The sequence below is a fragment of the Sturnira hondurensis genome, unplaced genomic scaffold (assembly GCF_014824575.4).
Source record: "Sturnira hondurensis isolate 20B ecotype Veracruz unplaced genomic scaffold, ASM1482457v3 Scaffold0018728, whole genome shotgun sequence".
Lineage (NCBI taxonomy): Eukaryota > Metazoa > Chordata > Mammalia > Chiroptera > Phyllostomidae > Sturnira > Sturnira hondurensis.
In genome coordinates this window covers 15,915,503-15,934,205 of record NW_028091359.1, presented here as the reverse complement: position 1 = coordinate 15,934,205, position 18,703 = coordinate 15,915,503, and the positions used below count along the sequence as shown (strand labels likewise).

Here is an 18,703-nt window from a genome sequence, read left to right as displayed (position 1 = left end):
GCTCCCATGTTCTGTGGAGTGTGCTATTGCTTAATAAATCTGCTCTCTTTCTCTCTCTCTCTCTGCTATACACTCTGTGTGTTCACTTTACTTCTCTACGATCACCAAGAGTCTGGTTACCTGTGCCCACCTGTGACAAAGGTTTCCAAATCTCAGCTGACCTTCAGGTTGGCTACACAGATGACAATTAACTAGAGGAATTCTGCCTGAGGCTTGAGTTTTTGCCAGAGCAGTGGATGTTCTTCCAGAAGAAACAGGAAACATGCTCGAAACAGTGACCGTTTAGCAAAGATCTACAGGGGACTGGAGGACCCAACTCAGATCAGCTGGAGTCAATCAAGAATAAAGGAATTCAGAAGCTTCGCCTTTTCCATTTTAGGGGACTAGCTGTTGATGGCCCTTGCTAACATCTTGCCTCACCCATCCTCCCTTCCCTGACATATCAGAGGCCTGAATTTTGAGCTCTATAAGATGCATTTGAGAATCAGTTCTCCCGTCTTCTTGAGCTAGGGCTTCTCGATCAATAAATCTTTCCTCACTCCGAAGCTCCGATCGATTGAATATTGGTTTTTCTTTGGAAGTATCGGGCACATGAACCTCACACATGTAACACCACTGTGTGCTGTTTTGAGAACAGATTCTTAGTTTTCTCCTCTCAGTCTGCCTTATGTCATTTTAATTATTTGACCAGCCATAATGTTACAGTGGGCAGCTAATTAGATATTAATGAAAGGGAAGGGAGCCAGAGAGCTAACTAAACCAGATTAGCTAGGAAGGGCAGCTTCACAGTCACTGGAAGAGTAGGCTGGAAAAACCAGTTTTCCAATCACCCCAGGGAACAACCAACACTCCGGATTAAGGAGGCGGGGCAGGGCGGGGATACACCGGGAGGGGAAAATTACTCTGCTGAGGCCGCCTCAGGAGAAGCCAGATAAGAAAGCCCCACTTTGAGGCCTGTGCAGCAGGAGCCAAAATGGTCACCCTAGAGGGAAGGAGTTAGCCTGGGAAAATCTGGGGAAAAGACCAGATAGGATAGGAGCAGAAACCCCGGAAGGTCTAGGAAAGGGACTGGGTAGTTTGAAAGAAAATTTACCTTACAAAACCCAAGGAAATACAATCGAAGCTCAGCAAAGGCCCGAGGCGTTCTCTCTCCCCTTCTCTCCAGCAACTCTGTGGCCCAAGCGCACTGCGGGTCGGACGGAGGATGAGAACAGATGCCAGGACAACGGCAGGGCAGCCGTGGGTCCTGGCCCCACTCCTGGGCTTGCGTGGGGACAAGTGTGGGCCTGCAGGCCCAGTGCCTGAACTTCTTTCGGAAGCGAGGAGCTGAGCCACGGGGTCGGGCACACGCAATACCTAAGCCCTTTCTTTGTTTCCATGCCAAGAAATCTTGCCACTGTACCTCAGAGCTTCTGTGTGTGTGTCCCTTAATACCACAGAAGAATCCTGCTTCCTCTGGCAACAATCTGAACCAGAGGGGAAGGGGAGAATCTTCCCAGGTGTGCTGCGTACAGGTGTTTGTAAGACAATGTCCTCCGGTCAGCGATAGCTGATTCTGTGACAGAAAGTCCAGGAGATGTATGGGCCTTGTTTCTGGGAGAAGCTCCACGGAGAAGGAAGAGGCAGCGAGGATTCCGCCGCTTTCCTACAGAATGCCCGTGGCTATGCCTCGTCGTCACTTCAGATCTGGGGAATCTTGTGCTCAACTCTTCAGCCCGTGACTCACACCTTCTTTCTTCTAGCATAGGCAGCGGCTTAGGTCCGCCATGTTCCAGTACATTCTAACACAGACCACATACCTGCCATCTTCAGACTGAGGGTTTCAGTGGAGGGCAATGTGTTGGTCTCTGAAGCCGGTCTGAAAGTTCACAGCAGACCTGGGCCCAGGGAAATGAGAGAGTGTTCTGGGTTACGTCCCATGGAAGGAGCAAGAAGGCCTCTGGCCCTGACCTGCGTGCGTGTGGGAACCCTGGTGCACCCCGTGAGGCAGCTTTGCTCCCAGGATGCCTCTCTTGCCTTCCTGCTTGTTTACCTAATTTGCACTGAGTGTGTTTTTGTGTCCTTACTGCATTATGTCCTTTCCAGTGTGACTTTCTAAAAATAAGTAGAGAATGTTGACACTATCCAGAGGAAGCATGACACTGATGACAAATTTGTATCGGAGGTGCCGATGGGGAATATGCCTAGAAGCAAGAGGCTTGGGTGGAAAGTGGGCACGTGGTAGAGGGTGGCCCACCTGTGAGCGTGCAGGAGGGAAGAGAACTAATGCATAGAACGAGGGAGGGGGTTGATGGAATAGCCCGCAGAGATGGCGACTGACTGGGGAAGGCACAGACTGAAGGTTAGCTTTCTAGGCACGAGGACTTCCTCCTGGGGGTGGGGCCTGTGTCCACATGTGGGGCGTGGAGCGCTGCCTCCTCAGCCCACAGGCCTGGATCTGGGACCCCGCTCTGCAGTGTTTGTCCTTGGTGGTGATCCCAAACCACCGGACCTTCAAGTCACAGCACCCAGGGAAGGGAGAGCGTCTCCCCCTGTGGGAATGATGAATGAGCCGGTGTTCTCAAAGCCCCTGTGCAAATGAGTTTTTGTTCCTCTCTCTGTCCCTGGGAGGAAGCCCTCACCATCAACACTTCCTCTGGGTCACATGGTTCCAGGGTGAGGAACTGAAACAAAATCATCTTCCAAGGAGCCTGGCTCACAAAAGGGGCGCAATGAGTGTCTGTGCGGCCTCTGCCCAGACCCGTGTCCTGACCCCAGTTCCAATCCAAGGTTCTCCACCGCGGGATCGCCGTCGGTGCCCCCAGCCAATGCGCAGAACTCGCAAGGCCCTCCCCCCCATTTTTGTGTCTCCTGCAGCTGTCACAGGGCCAGGAACGGTCCCAAGCCCAGAGGTGTCCCTGGACAGACATTCTATTCATTTCCTGCAGAGCCCATTTGATTTCTCCATGGAGGAGGGAGATTCTGGGTGCTGTCCTCAACACCAGGTCACTCTGTGGCCCTCAGCCAGCAGAGCCCGCTGGGAACTGCCCTGGCCCGAAGCCCAATCAGCGCCCCCACTCTGGGAACGCTGCGAGGAAGGGGGACTTTCGGTGACTATGGAACCAGAAACCAGAAGTCCACGTTCCTCTTTGAATGGAGGGGGTTGTTTCTGAAATATCTCTGCACGTGTCTGTCCTTCTGTGGTCCTCCAGCTCCATCCCTGTGGTGCTTTGTCCTGGGGAGGAGAGAGTGCCCAAGAGCCCGTGGGAAGATGCAGGAACAGTAGGGTGGGAGCAGAAAGCGCTCCCCTCGGTGGGTGGGGAAGGCAGAGGGAGAAGGAAAGAGAAGGAGACAGAGGCTCAGAGGTGAGGTCCCAGTTTCCCTGCTGCAGGGTTGGGGAATCCAGGTGCCTCACTCTCCTTGGAGTCCCCTGGGGTTACTCAAGGCTCTCTGACTCCTGCCAGGGCAGGTGTGGCTACAGAAACCTGGCACGGACGGCAACAGAAGAGAAGGTCCTCTAGAATCTGCACACTGAGATGAGGTAGGGCTGGGCCTGGGGGCGGGGGGAGCGGTGAGGGGATCCAGGCCCCAAGAAAGACGATGGAAGGACCACTGGGGAAAAATGATATCTGGGATTGACACACAGGGGTTTCCCAGAGAGGATTATGTCCAGAAGGGCTCCCCCGTGCCACCTACACAGACCCCACCCAGATCAGGAAGAGCCCACACCTGCCCCCACCTGGACCTCTGCAGAGGCCCCCGGGCTGCAGGAGGGTCCCAGCGCCCAGCAGCCACAAACTCTGCCCTGTTCCCAAAGTGCCCTCTTGGGTGGAAACCAGAGCCAAGAAGGTGTTTGTATTTTGAATGGACCTTGCAATATTCAGGAAAGAACTTGAAACAGAAAGTGACCAGACTACATTTAATAGCAGAATTAAATATTTCCATTTAAGCCAAATGACTTCCAGTAAATGGGGGCAGTTGTGGGTAACAAAGGAAGTGTCATTTTTGCATCTCTGGGTCTTCGAGTGCACAGTGCAGTCTGAGACCACAATAATCAGCGTCTGGCTGCCTGAGACTGTGAGCTCCTGCTTCCTGTGTCTATGTGGCATCTATGATAATGACATCCTGATGCTATGGGCAGAGAGCAGGGGTACCGAGCAGTGTGGGCTTTGGCTGGGCCCTGCTTACCCAACATCCCCTGAGCCAGGCATAGGTAGCTTGAAGTGTGTGGGGGGGTCCTGACCCCAGCTGACAGGCAGCATGGCTGGCTGAGGGACACAATGAGGCAGTTCCAGGTACCTGGTTGCACCAGACTGGTGCACAATCCCATTGAGAGTGATCTGAAGTCCCTCCTGGAGGCCCCCTTGGATGGACACAGTGAAGGGGACAGTCTTTAGGGAGAAGAGGCAGGGTGTCAGTAGGTCGGCCTCCTTCTGACCACCCTCCCCCCTGGCACTTGCTAGTGGCTGGCCTGGTGTGTCAGGGAGCAGCTGGGAACTGAGGAAATGGCCCCAACCCAGGTAGTTGACCACACACTCTGAGACTGGTATGGAGACCTCCAGGCTCAGTTCCTGTGACCTGGAGCTGACCTCCCATAGGAGGAAGCAGCATGTACTTGACCCCAAGAGGGGAAGGAACCAGGCCAGAGAGAGGGGCTGCTGGACCTCAGGCACCTAGAGCCCTGGTTGAAGACTCAGGAACCCAAGGGACCAAAGAGGCCACCAGCCTACCCCACAGGATAACCCTTCAGCTACCTGGGATCAGAGAGCGGTGGGGGCCATGGCCTATGCCCTCCCAGCCACCTCGGGTAGCACCTCTTCCTGGGTGCTGTCTACAGCCAGGAGCAGCCTCCTCCTCCTGCTCCTGGGCTCCCCATTGCCTCCCCCAGGCCCTGAACACCCTCCGGAGCCCTGATGGGGTGTCTCCACACCTCCCAGGCCCCGTGGGCACAGAGTTTGTCCCATTGTCTCTCCCAGGCCACTGGGAAGCAACACAGGCTATGGTGAGGGGCTCCTCACTTTACAGCCAGACACAGTCCTGGTTTGGATCCTCTCTCTGCTGCTTGTTGCCCGAGGGGCCTTGGGAAGCTGATTTGCCCTGTCTTTGCCTCAGTGAGCTCGTCTGTGAAACAGGGATCCATCCCACCCCCTGTGTTGGATGGATGACTCAGTGAGAAAAGTCTGGGGAAGAGAAGGGCACATCCCAGGTGCCTCTACTGCACCCTCCCCCGGTCTCTCTGGGCCAAATCCCCACTCTGGCTGCTGCTGGACTGTTAAGGCTGACCTCCAGAAGACCTGAAACTCCAAGGTGGCATTGCCCTGGGAGAGAACTCCCAGCTCCTGGTCAATTTTCACATTTTTCTAGTTGTCAATGTCTTCTCCCAGTTCTCCTCTAAGCCAATTCTCTTCATAAACAAAAGGCTTCTAGGAGCCAGGCAGGTGATGTGTATGGATGAGACGACTGGGTCAGGGACAATAGGGGATGGTAGAGACTATGACAAAGCAGATATCATGTCTCTCATCTAAGGGGGCAGTGTCCTCTCAGCTCTCACTAGGATGACTTAATTCATTTCGGATGGGTTAATCCCTGTGCTAGCTCAGAAATTCTCTCAGGTCCTCACCAGGCTGGGAGCCTGAGACTCTCCTCCTGTTCCCACCTGGAAATTCAGGAGAGAGGGCCAGGCCCTACAGGCCAGGGGTAGGCAGCCTGTTTCTGGAGGCCCAGTGACCCCAGCGAGCACCCAGTCACAGCAGGCAAAGAGGCTCACCACAGGGGTCAGTGCGAGGCTTTCAGCCAAAGGGCGCTGCGGCCCAAGGGCTGGAGGCTCTTCTCGTGGCCAATCTCCCCGTCTGTTTTCTGGTTACGTTTGCAACAGCCCTGGCCATTATCAGCGCCACCGCCACAGATGAGGACACTGAGGCACAGGAGGGTTTGGGGACAGCCCAAGGCCATGCAGCTGGTCAGAGATGCAGTGGGATTTGCGCACCAGCAGCCGTAGTTTTAGTGTGACCCGCGCAGCTGCTGCTCACGAGGAGACACAGACACCCTGGCTCCAGGCTCGCCGAGTGCTTCCCTGGACCAAACACCAGTCCTGTCCCGCTTGTGCCCCCAGCTTCCCTCCTAGCCCCTGCGGAGGCTGGGCCAGATGGGCTGCTGGGGGGCAGGAATGGGGGCGGTGAGGTCCCCAGAGAGGCCCTCATGGTGTTCAGCTCTTCAGCAGAACAGCCAGTTCATGTGACCTCCCAGCACATTTTGGAGGAAGAGGAAGGTCACTCCTGACTGCTGGGAGTCAGGGGGACACCAGAAGGGGAGACCATGTCGGGTGGACTGGTGCTCCAAGCCCCTGTGGGGGCGACACCCATCCTCATTTCCGTCTGGACTACAAGGCCCTGTTTTAACTGCTCATGGTGGATTTTCCTTCAGATTTGAAAAACTGTGAGTCCAGGCATTTAAAAGTAAAAACCAGCCACCAGGATAAGAATATGTCAGGGCCTGGGAGGAGCCCTGGGATCCTCCATCTTACAGGAAAGGAGCCTGAGGTCATACATTCTGACCCTGAAGCCCCCTGGATGCACCAAGCAGACCTGGCTCAGCTTTCTCCAGCCCAACCATCAGCCCTTCCTCAAGGACGGCCCAGGGGCCGGTGACTGTGGGGGGATGCAGGCCATGCCAGGGGCCCTGCTGAGGTGGGCTGCAACGTGAAGCCCAGGCAGCAACCGCCACTATAGACTCTGCTCCCAGCACTCTGCTGCTGCCCACCCGCCTATCTCTTGCCCCACCCAGAAGGGCTCTGTCAGTCTCTCTCTCCGGCCCTCAGGAAATTCTTGGCCAAGGCTGGGAGAGGTTTCTATGGACACTATGGGGTCAGGATCAGGAAGGGTCACCTCACAGGCCTGCTGGGCCCGGGGCTGCCACTTGCCCCCCTTCCCCCATTACTGCTCTCTCTGTGGGCACCTCCCTCTGGAGGTAAATACAGGCACCTCCCTTCTCTGCCACTTACCATCCAGGCACATGTGGCAAGTGGCCTCAGTGTCTCAGAGCCTCAGTTTTCCCATGAATGCCGTGGGGATCATAAAGCTCAGAGGGTCTAACCAATTCACCTGCACACAGGGCCCTCACACCTGGCACAAAGGTGCGAACCAGCCCTGTGCATCCCACTCTTCAGGGGTGGCCCTACTCCTCCCTCCCTCCCCAGAGGGCCCCTCTGCAGCCCCCCCTGAGCTGCCCCTGCTTGGGTGCTCACCCCACAGGGAGCAGACCCCTCAGGAGTCTTCCCTGCTGCCCCCACTCCCCTCATCAGACTAAACCCGTGAAATCACCCACAGTGTGCCAGGCACACTTAAAGCACCCTGGAATGCACCTCACTGAATTCTCACCCCGAATCTAGACATGGCTCTAGGATTCTCCCTATTCTACAGGTGTGGAAACTGAGGCCCAGAGAGGTAAAAGTAGCTTGGCTGTGGTCACCTGTTTGCTAGCCAGTAGATGGCTGAACCCAGGGAGGCCACCTCCAGAGGAAGTGAGCCACGCTGGGCTCTCATGCTCCCCAGATGCCCTGTTAGTTCCCCTTTCATTGCCACAAACATCACTGTCCTTGTGATGACCTGTGTGCTCCTTCCCCTGAGCTCGAGGAAGGACAGGCACCCGCTGGGAGCTCAGTCAGCATTTGTCCAAAGCACGGATCCTGATTGCCTGCCCCCTGCCCAGCATTTTTGCCCTTCTGTGTTCCCTTTGGGAAACTCCCTCCACCTCCAGCCACCCAAGTGTGGTGTCCTCAGAAACCCCAAGGTTCTTTCCAAGAGAGGCAGTCGCTCAGCCTGGCAGCACCACCTGTGCCCGATGCGCAGAAACTCAGTGCTCACCAACAGAATCTGGCCGTTTTGGAAGGCATCTGCCCCCCACCTCTGGGGTTATGGCTGCCTCTCACACCAGCCATTCAGTCCTCTGTACTCTGGAGGCCTTAACAAAGAAAGAGAAATCAAAGGAATTTGGCAGTTATTCGGTGGGAAGGAGCCAGGAGCCAGGAGCCATGGGTCCAGGCAAAGAGAAGGGAAGGGTTCTGGGGGAGAAGAGGGGTGAGCACAAAACTCAGGGACAGAAGAGTAGAGACGTTCCCCCCCAGTGCTCTCTCCTTCCCCTCCTGCTGTGCTCCTCCTGGGAACTGCCCCCTCTCAAATTCGTAAGTTTCCCCTACATAAACTTGCTTCTGAAGGCTCAGGTAAAGTGGATGTTAGGGTTTTAACTCCCAACCTTCTTAGACCACTGGCCTCTGATATTACTAAAGGTGTACTTACAACCCTTCCCTGCCTCTTACTTTTTGGTTGAGGGGTGACTGGCAGCATGAGCCCTGGACTCAGTTGCCCTCCGGTTTCAATTCCTGCAACTTTGGTGGGACAGACTTCGGGACTGTCTGGTAAGTCGGAGTATTTGGCGGGGAGTCCCTTTGGCCACCTGGGCTGGGGGGTCCTGCCATGCAGATTTGGAGACTCCAGCAGCTGTTGGGGGTTTCACTCGAGGACACTCCTTTTCTGACTCTCAGGGCCCCCTGTCACCTCAATTTTCAGTAAGAAACTGGTTTGTGCTCAGAAAGTCCATCTGGTTTATGGCCTTTGGCCACCTGGTGATTTAGGAACCAAATTTGGGCTTTTTCTGTAACAAATATCTGGTAAAGTGGTTTTTCTGGGGGTTGACAGACTCCAAGCTTCCAAACTGGGTAACTTCCCATGTGCACAGCAGGACCCCCGGCCTCTCCAGGACCCCCGCCCTGCCACTCGGGGTCATAGGCATGGCTCAGTGGCAAGAAAATCCCAGTTCCCCAGGGTAGAATTTTGCTGGAGCACTCTTCTGGCTTTGGTGTACGGATTTTATGTATTTTTTTCCTTTGCTGTTGTCTGTTGGTCTTGTTTTCTGTTCCTCCATGGGAGGAGGTCACTTTCTGTTGAGAGTTCTCCTGTGTTCCTCTTGTCTGTCTGAATGAGAGGCAGTGTGAGGTGAGTTTCTAAGGCTGGTCCCAGTTCCCCCTTTTAGAGGAGGACTCATTTGTTTGAACTTTGTATTTCGTTTTTGCTTCCGTTTTGAAAAGGAGAAGCTTGGTCTCTATCCCATCAGGAGTCCATGAGGTCGCATTTTAGCTGACTGGTCGACTCACAGCTATAAGCCAATGATTAGCTAGAATTGTTTTGCCAAAGGTCTGGTCGACAGAAGATTGCTATGCGCAAGTTTTCATGTTGTTACATCATAAGGATTCTCCTCAGACAGAATTTAAATTGATGGTTTAAAAAATGAGAAGATCTCACGTCCCTCCCAGACTGTAAAACTCAGAAAGAAAAATAATGAAGAGATAAGTTTTTAAACATCCTAAATCCTCCTGGCGGCCTGGGAGCCGGAAGTCCGGGGACAAATGGGGCAGTTAATGCCACTCCTCAGACTCTGCTGGTCGTCAGAGGCAGGAGGGGCATCTGCCTCCCCGAGGTGGGGCAGAAACGGGCCTGACTGGTCCCCTGCCTCTCCTCCAGCCTCTTTGAAGTCGTCAGGGACAAAGAGAAGAACTGCATCAAATGTCTTTTTGATCATGTGGTCTGGAAAATTATTTGATATTAAACCTGGTTTAAGTTTAATATCTTTTAAAGTTATTAACATAAGTATATGTTTTTCCTGGGTTTGCAGGAATAAGTTTATTTAATATGTCACTAAAATTGCTTGGGTAATAATTGACCTTAAAATCTCATAAAGTTGTTAAAACTAACAAGTAGATGTAACTAAAATAAAGAATTTTGATAAAACTTTTTGACAATAATTATAATTATATATATATATATATATATATATATATATATATATATATATATAAAATTTTTCAACTTCCGCCAAGATGGAGGCATAGGTGGAAACACTGTGCCTTCTCCCACAACCAAGTTCGAATACAAAAAAGGTTTAGTAAACAAAGATGCAGCCAAAGAACAGAAAATTGAACTATACAGAAGTCCAACAACAACGAACAGTTCAACTGGGACCGGTAAGAGGGGAGGAACCAGCAGTGGAGCAGGGTTGGGCAGGAAGCAGGCAGCCGGGGTAGCGTCGGGCAGACCCAGTGAGGGTGTGGGGCAGGCTGACTGCAGTCATACATTCGCTTGCAGATAAACCAGCAGAGGAGTGACCAGTGAGACGGACCGCGCAGGCCCCAGCAGCGAACCCAGTGAGGGCGCAAGGCAGTGGCTTGACTGCGGTCACACATTCGCCCACGGATGGACCGTGTGGGCCCTGGTGGCGGGAAGCAGCAGAGGGGACTGCCATTGCCCCCATTTGACCCCGCCCCCACATACAGTGTCACAACCCAGCGACTGAGTTGCCCCACCCTGGTGAACACCTAGGGTTCCGCTCCTCATACGTAACAGGCGTGAACATTCCAAAATATGGCTCAAGAAGAACTCAAAGCCCCAGAGCCGATATCTCTAAGCGAAAAAGAAATAGCGAACCTCTCAGATGCACAGTTCAAAATACTGGTGATCAGGATGCTCACAGAACTGGTTGATTTTAGTCACAAATTAGAGGAACATATGAAGGCTAAACTAATTGAAATGAAGGGAGATGCACAGGAAACCAATAGTGATGGAAAGGAAACTAGGTCTCAAATCAATGGAGTGGACCAGAAGGAAGAAAGAAATAACCAAACAGGAAAGGATGAAGAAAGAAGAATTCAAAAAATGAGGAGAGGCTTAGGAACCTCTGGGACATCTTTAAACGTTCCAACATCCGAATTATAGGGGTACCAGAAGGGGAAAAGAAACAGCCACGAGTGGAAAACTTATTTGAACAAATAATGAAGGAGAACTTCCCCAGTCTGGTAAAGGAAATAGACTTCCAGGAAATCCAGGAAGCTCAGAAGAAGTTGGACCCAAGAAGGAACACACCAAGGCACATCATAATTACATTAGCCAAGATTCAAATGAAGGAGAGAATCCTAGAAGCAGCAAGAGATAAGGGGACAGTCACCTACAAAGGAGTTCCCATCAGACTATCAGCGGATTTCTCAAAAGAGACCTTACAGGAAAGAAGGGGCTGGAAAGAAGTATTTCAAGTCATGAAATCTAAAGACTACAGCCAAGATTGCTTTATCCACCAAAGCTTTCATTTAGAATGGAAGGACAGATAAAGTGCTTCTCAGATAAGATCAAGTTCAAGGAGTTCATCATCACCAAGCCCTTATTATATGAAATGTTCAAAGGACTTATCTAAGAAAAAGAAGATAAAAAATATGAACAGTGAAAGGACAGCAAACTCACAGTTATTAACAACCACACCTAAAACAAAAGCAAATCAAGAGGACAGCTAGATCAGAGCAGAACCATAGAAACGAAGAACACATGGAGGGTTAGCAACAGGGGAGTGGGAGGAGGAGAAGTGGGGAGAAGATACAGAAAATAAGTAGCATAGATGGTAGGTAAAAAAATAGATAGGGGGAGGGAAAGAATAATAGGGGAAATATAGAATCTAAAGAACTTGAGACACGTGGTCATAAACTAAAGGGGCGAATGGTGGGGGAGGGGTGTGCAGGGTGGAGGGGAATGAAGGGGGGGAATGGAACAACTGTAATGGTATAATCAAGAAAATATATTTTAATAAAATAAAATAAAATAAAATTTTCCAAAGTCTTTGATGACTTGGAACTTTTGAGTTTTGCTGGGCTAAACAATTAAATATCTATATATTTTGGAATAACAGGATACTGAAATATTAATTGATCTGGGTTTGCCTACTTTGGCTTTTAATTATAGAAAAGCTAGAAAATGCATTTAGTTATGCTAATGGATATAGCTTGTTCTTTATTTGAAGTATGTCTTGAAAATGTGGTTGTGTTTGTCAATGAAACTTTGCAGTAGACATTATCAATATGTTCATATAAGTATCAGTATGAAGAATGGTAATTACTTACATTTAGTTGTCACTAAATATCAAGGCTTCTAATAATTAAGAATTCTAGTGTAGTGGAAAGAAATTGTATGGTTTGGGAATGGAAGGTACAAGGCATAAAACCACTTGCTGCAGAAAAAGTGAAGAAGGTCTGTGAAGGGGGACCTTGAGAGGTAAGTAAACAGGTAACTGAATAGTCAATTTAATTAGAGAAGTGAATCTAAGTATCAAAAGTAAGCTAACTCAGAATTTGGCTCTTTTTCAGTCTGGTAAAGGAGAAAAAGGTTTTTCTTATATGTGCCTAGAAAGCAGAGATTCTATATTTTTTAAAAAATAATGTGTTATATCATGTTAATCATGTACTTGATTACTCAAACACCCATATTCTTTTTTAAAAGATTTTATTTATTTATTTGTAGAGAGAAGAAGGGAGGGAGAAAGAGAGAGAGAGAGAAAGATGGTGTGGGTTAGATACATTGATAGGTTGCCTCTCCCCCATGCCCCCCGTGTGAGCATGCGAGAGGCATGTGAGCGGACCTGGCCTGCAACCCAGGCATGTGCCCTGACTGGGAATCAAACTGGCTAACTTTCGGTTTGACCACGGCAACCAGGGCAAAGACCCCATATTCTTCACTGTAAGAACTAAAGTTTTACTAGCCCGTAGTTGTTTGATGACTTTATTGTCACTTCAGGTAAATAAATAATTTAATATTATTTCATAATGGCATACAATCTTTTTTCAAGATTATAAAGATTTAAATGATCTTGTTTAAATATCATTCCCAAATGGCCCTTTAATTGGGAACTACTTTAAGATATACAAACACGTTACATTGTTACTGGAAATGGGAAACCAAACCTCAAAGGCAGTTTTATGACTTTATTGACAATCGGCAGTTAGTTCTCATCCACACTACCTTTGTAGCTGTTTGAAAGTGGTGGCAGGTCTGTAGGTTACCAATGCACAGAGCCCATTTGGTGCATCTTCATCCTCACTTGTTTTCTGGACAACTGTGCCCGCTGTGCTGTGGGGCATCCCTTCTTCTTTTGGCCCAGTTGGCTTTGTTAAGCCTGGTGTCAACATGCACAGCTGGAGTTCCCATCTCCTTCATGACACATCTCGGGATCCCTTTGAGTGCCTGAGGGGCCTGCTTCTTGAAGCCCACTCCATGGGTGCGCTTGTGGGGGTAGATGGTGTGCTCTCTGGCCACCACCCTGCTGATGGCAGCATAGCCCTCCCTTCTCTTCACCACCCCTCTTTGTGGGAGCTATCTAAGGTAACAGGGCACTTACCTGACTCAGGTAACAGGGCACTTACCTAACTCAGGAAACAAGGGCACTTACCTGACTCGGGTAACAAGGGCACTTAGACCAGGCCTAGGTTGGGAAGGAAGAGCGTGAGGTATTGTGATATGCAATCTTTCGGTCAAGTATATTTGGCAACCTCCCCAGGGTTTACATTTTAAGAGACTTTTTTTTTTACCTAAAATTGGCATTGTGTCATTCCAATGGGTCCCTGCAATGCCTCAGGGGTTTGTTCTTTCTCCTTAGTAAGAGAAAAAAATTGAACTCATTAAGCCTAGTTGATATGCTTAAAGCCCATGGAAAGCTCTGTCAAATAAAGAAATAATATGTTCTATTCGTATACACATATTTTTATTATTGAAGTAGATGTTCTAGGAGGTGTGTCCAACCTGTGGCCGGCAGGCTGCATGCAGCCCAGGATGGCTGTGAATGTGGCCCAACACAAAATCATAAATTTACTTGAAACATCATGAGATATTTTTGTGATTCCGTGTTGCAAACATTTAATGTGTGGTCCAAGACAACTCTTCTTCCAGTGTGGCACAGAGGTGCCAAAAGTTTGGACACCCCTGTTAGAGATTATATCAAAATCTCTAAGATTCCACGAAGTTCTGATATACTTTCACTTGTAATTTACATTTAGTTATTAACTTAAAATGTTGCAGGAAAGCAAAGTGCTTTATCAATTGCATTATAATCAAATTTGTAACTGTCATTTTAAGGGTTTTGGGGTTTTTTTGGTAATTTGGAGATAGCCATTGTTTTACTCTAATGCATTTGCAAAAATATATTACATCTTTGGAAAAGTTTATGGAAATGACTCTGACATACTCTAAATTACAGCTTTCAGAATAGGTCATCTCTTTGAAGTAAATGAAGATTTGCAGAACCCTATGAATAATTGGGTTTATAGACATACTGGCAAATAATCAGGATAAACCAAAATTAATTATGAGACATTATAAACTGAAGATAACTGTAGCTTCTATAACTTATTATTGAAAAATATTGCTAATTAAGCCCTGGCTGGTGTAGCTCAGTGGATTGAGCATGGGCCTGTGAACCAGAGGATCACGGTTCGATTCCCAGTTAGGGTACATGCCTAGGTTGCAGGCCAGTTCCTGGCAGGGGACACACGATACATTGTGTGTCCTTGGCAGAGGCAACCATACATTGATATTTCTCTCCCTCTCTCCTTCCCTTCCCCTCTAAAGATAAATAAATAAAATAAAATAAAATAAAAATAATAAAAAGTAAAAAAAGGAAAAATATTGCTAATTGTTAATCCTTTGTTTTTTAGACATATAAGAAAACTAATTTCTTTCTTAAAGCAGTCTGGTAAATTATACTTTCATAAGAAATACTGAGGCATTTCTATTTTTCTCCCTACCTGATTATTCTGGAATTTGGAAACTCTTAATGACAGAGTAGCATTACTTCCATGGCAATATGTTTATTTGTATAAATTCAATAGAAATCTGATTTCTTCATAACAGGATATACAAAGACAGTTTCCAATTATGTTTTATTAACCAAGTCTTTGCCTGGAATGTCATGATCAAAAGAGATATGCCTGGGCTCTGGATGTCACCAGAAAGGCTGAAGGAGTTAAGGTTGATATTTGAAGCCAATGAAAGCCCTTTGGAGAAATGGCCTGGTACCTTGTGTATTCAGAAAGTTCATGGCAGTCTTTCTGGGTAAGGGATAAAGGTTGCTTTCCTGAGAGATGTCAAGGAAAGAACCTCAACACATTTGAGAGACCTCAAGAATCTGAGAAAAATCCCAAAACTGTAGGTATTGCAGGCAAAGCATGAAGGCAACTGTGTGGCTTGGCTTCTTTGCCCTGAGGGACAAATTAAAATTCAATCTGAAATGTCCTTGTAACATTACAGTGAGGCAGATTTCAGAAAGCTTATATGATCAATTACTATATATGTTGTATTTACGTGACTAACCGGGCCAAAATAAAACCTGACTTAATGCAGTCTCTTTGATAAAAAATGAGGGTAGCCTGGCTGGTGTAGCTCAGTGGATTGAGCGCGGGCCTGCAAACCACACGATCGCGGTTTGATTCCCAGTCAGGGCACATGCCTGGGTTGCAGGCCAATTCCCAGAGCAGGGGACTCATGGGAGGCAACCATACATTGATATTTCTCTCCTTCCCTTCCCCTCTAAAAATAAATAAATAAAATATTTTTTAAAATGACGGTAATTTCGGGGAGAGAAATTGTATTCTTCTGGAAATTGGTATGCCCAACTGTGGACATTGGACTCAGGTTAAAGTTTTATTTTTCACCTACAAACTGAATTGGATCCTGAATTTTTATAGTACCCTTTTAAACTACTTTTCATTTTTCACTCATCCTTTGACTTGGAATTATTGAGAACTAGTGAGACAGTGTGAACCATACATAATTTACCTGAGCATCTGACGATATCACTAGACATTTAAACCACAGATAAAGAGGGCCTATTAGATTGTCACCGCTTACTTTCATTTCAGCAGAAGTCTTACACTTGGAAGGCTTCTCATCTGACACTTACAGACTCAGAACCTGGTTTATGATTTACTGTGCTCCTTAACCTTTGTGTTCTTTCTGTCTTTGGAGAGTGTATACTATGACCTTGTTTACCTGGTTACTTGTTTAGACACTACAAGCTTCATTTTAGATGCCCACTGGCATCGCCACCTCCTGAAATGAGACTCAATGATTTGGCTGAATGAACTTGTTGTCAGGACTAGATGGTGGAATTGGATACAATTACATATCAAAATGAGGATGCTTGGGGGGATTCCAGCCCATCCCTGCTTTGGAAAAATCTAACAGACTTTCTGTTCTCAAATCCCATTCCCTTGTCTCTCTTATATCAGGCAGGGAGAGACTTCCATCCCCTACGTGGGCAGGGACTATGGCCCTTATCAGCAGGAAGCAGTTATTGATGAGAGAATCAACTCTCTCATCACCCCTAAAGGATTTTAGGGGTGGAAGTCTCTGAGAGGGGAGTGAGACAGGATAGTAGAAGTTAGGAAATTCCTGGGCAAGTGGCATGTGGAAACTGAGATGAGAGAATTAAACAAAGCCAAACAGTTAAGCACAAGACCTCATCAGAGAATACATAACCTCCCCAGGCATAAACCACAGGACTCCAGGGAAGAAAGGAAGAGTCCCTTGTCTACAAATTTTTCTCTTTCTTCTCTCTTTCTCTTCTCTTCTTTTTTATTGTTTTGGTCTACATGGCCTCATATTTATTAATGAACCAACCTACTACTGCAGAAAAAAGTCAACAGAGAAAAATAGTTTTTCAATAATTTCCCAATTAAAATGCCCAACTGTCCAGACACTAGTGCAGTTTTTAGCGATTTCAAGTGTCAGACAACCTGGATGGAACGTAAATACGAAGCCATGTCTTATGTGCCGTTCCTCTTAAACCCAGTTGGGTTCTTCTCCAATGTTCCTGGTTTTATTACCAGTTTTCATCTGAATCAATTGGGAAATGGGGCCAATTCAGTTGTTGTTTCTTCACCAGGAACCTCTGGATCCTGAAAGTCTTGTGAGACGACACGGCGAAGAAGGATCAATGGCACAGACCACGACGGTGGAGACAGACTCCTGTACCCCTTCTCTTTCTGGGCTTTAGAATAGAGACGAGAAGTCTTGGACACAGTGGAACATTCCAAGTGACATGGATGTCAGGGTGACACATTCAATAAACTGCCTTTGAATGGCTTCAGCACCAGGGAAAGGAAAAACAGTTGAACAGAGACTGGCAGGATAGGCTAGTCCATGTTCTAGTTATGTATTGCTGCATACAGTTATATGAAAACTTAGTAGCTTCAAACAATGATATTTATCTGGCTCACAAATCTGAACTTAGGCAAGACTAGGTGGGGAGAGCTCTTCTCTGCCGGAGAGAGTGGGAGCCACTCTATAAATATAACCTAACCCCAGAAGCCAGGTAGTGTCATTTCCACCACATTCTATTGGTTGGGGCAATAGAATGGCCTGTGCCGCTAACCACTGCACCACCCTGCCTCAGTTCTCAGATGCCTTTTCATGGGACGGGCCTCCTTTCAAGGGCCACAACATTTGTCACAGGGAATGTGGCTCTGTGCTCTGTGCCCACCCAGGGCTGAGGAGGGCTCTGCCAGAACCAGACCCCTGGTTTCATTTTTGAACAATATTTTCTGTGCCTGGGGAGGGGAAGCCCAGGGTGTCAGGCTCGGTCGGCTTTGGATCCATCTCATCCAGGGCCTGTTGTAGAGAGGTGGCAGGGAGTGGGAGGTAGAGGCTGCTCTGCTGAACAGGAAAGAACAATGAGTCCACTCTCTCATATCCAGGAATCTCCTGAGAAGAGTAATTTGGAAATGATATTTTCCATGGAGTGGCCCTTTACCTCAAGGAGCCCAGGTGTTGGAGCAAAAGCACTGAGTCAGCCAGATGCAGCTTCAAGCCCAAGCTGTTCCTTCTCTCGCCCAATGGATGACCCTGAGCAGATTACTTCACCTGATGACCCCAAGCTTCTCCTTCTATAAATGGGGGTAATACTCGTCTCACACAATTTCCCTGGTATGGAAATGAGAGAATGTATGTAAAGCACCTTGCATGGCCCTGCCACCTAGGAGGCACTCAGTGATGTCCTGTCGCTTTGCTCTGGTCTCCTGGCGTGCCTGGAACCAGACCCTGTACACAAGGAACCTGACCAACACATAACAGTGTGGGGCTTTCACCTCCCTTGCATTTGGATGCTCTGCTTCTAATAATGCGACCTAAGATGAGTTGATTATTTTGGGCAGCCATATCTCTCGGTGGTTTTCACCCATTTCAGTCCTACTGTTCTTTCCACGTGGAGAAGCTGCTCCGTAGTCCCTTCGCTGCAGCCATCGTAATGGGCCCGGCTGCAGACAGGGATGGCTGTGGTGCTCAAGAAATAGGGCAAATCCCAGGCCCCATCCTCCATGACGCAGGCCTTCCTTCCCCGTTGCCATGGAAGGCTTGCCCAATCCACCCAACACAGGAGGGATCAGGTAAGATTAGGAACCCAGGCCCTCTTAACCCCCCCTTCCCAGCCCTCTCTAATCCCATGACGTGTTGGCTCAGCCACGGGCTCAAGGGGATAGATAGTGGACACTCAGTCCTACTCGGTGATGTTAGATGGATGAGCCTTCGTGTGGATGCTCTCCGGTGCTGCTCTGCTGCCTGGCCTAGAAACTTACTGAAATGATTGATAATTAAATTTTCTTAATTTATTGATTGGAGAGAGAGAGGCAGAGACAGAGAGTGAGAGAGAAACATTGATTTGTTGTTCTACTTGCCAAGGCATCCATTGCTCATTTCTTGCATGTGACCTGACTGGGGATCAAACCCATGACTCTGTATACTGGGATGACGCTCCAACAAACTGAGCTACCGGGCCAGGGCGACCCTTTTTTTTTTTTTAAGGGTGGGATGGGGGTGGGAGGTGGAAGCCTGCACCCACACTGGGATCCAGAGGGCACCATGGGCCACCA

The 18,703-nt window shown here is 48.5% G+C and overlaps 1 long non-coding RNA gene across 1 annotated transcript; it reads right to left on the bottom strand.

Moving 5' to 3' along the window:
- Positions 1-1,840: 1,840 nt before the first annotated feature.
- On the bottom strand, positions 1,841-16,215 carry LOC119003614 (uncharacterized). Its single transcript, XR_005069995.1, has 4 exons — positions 16,206-16,215; positions 15,766-15,772; positions 4,279-4,370; positions 1,841-1,877 (listed from the first exon to the last, which is right to left on the bottom strand). It is a non-coding gene; the product is annotated as an uncharacterized LOC119003614 (long non-coding RNA).
- Positions 16,216-18,703: the final 2,488 nt, after the last annotated feature.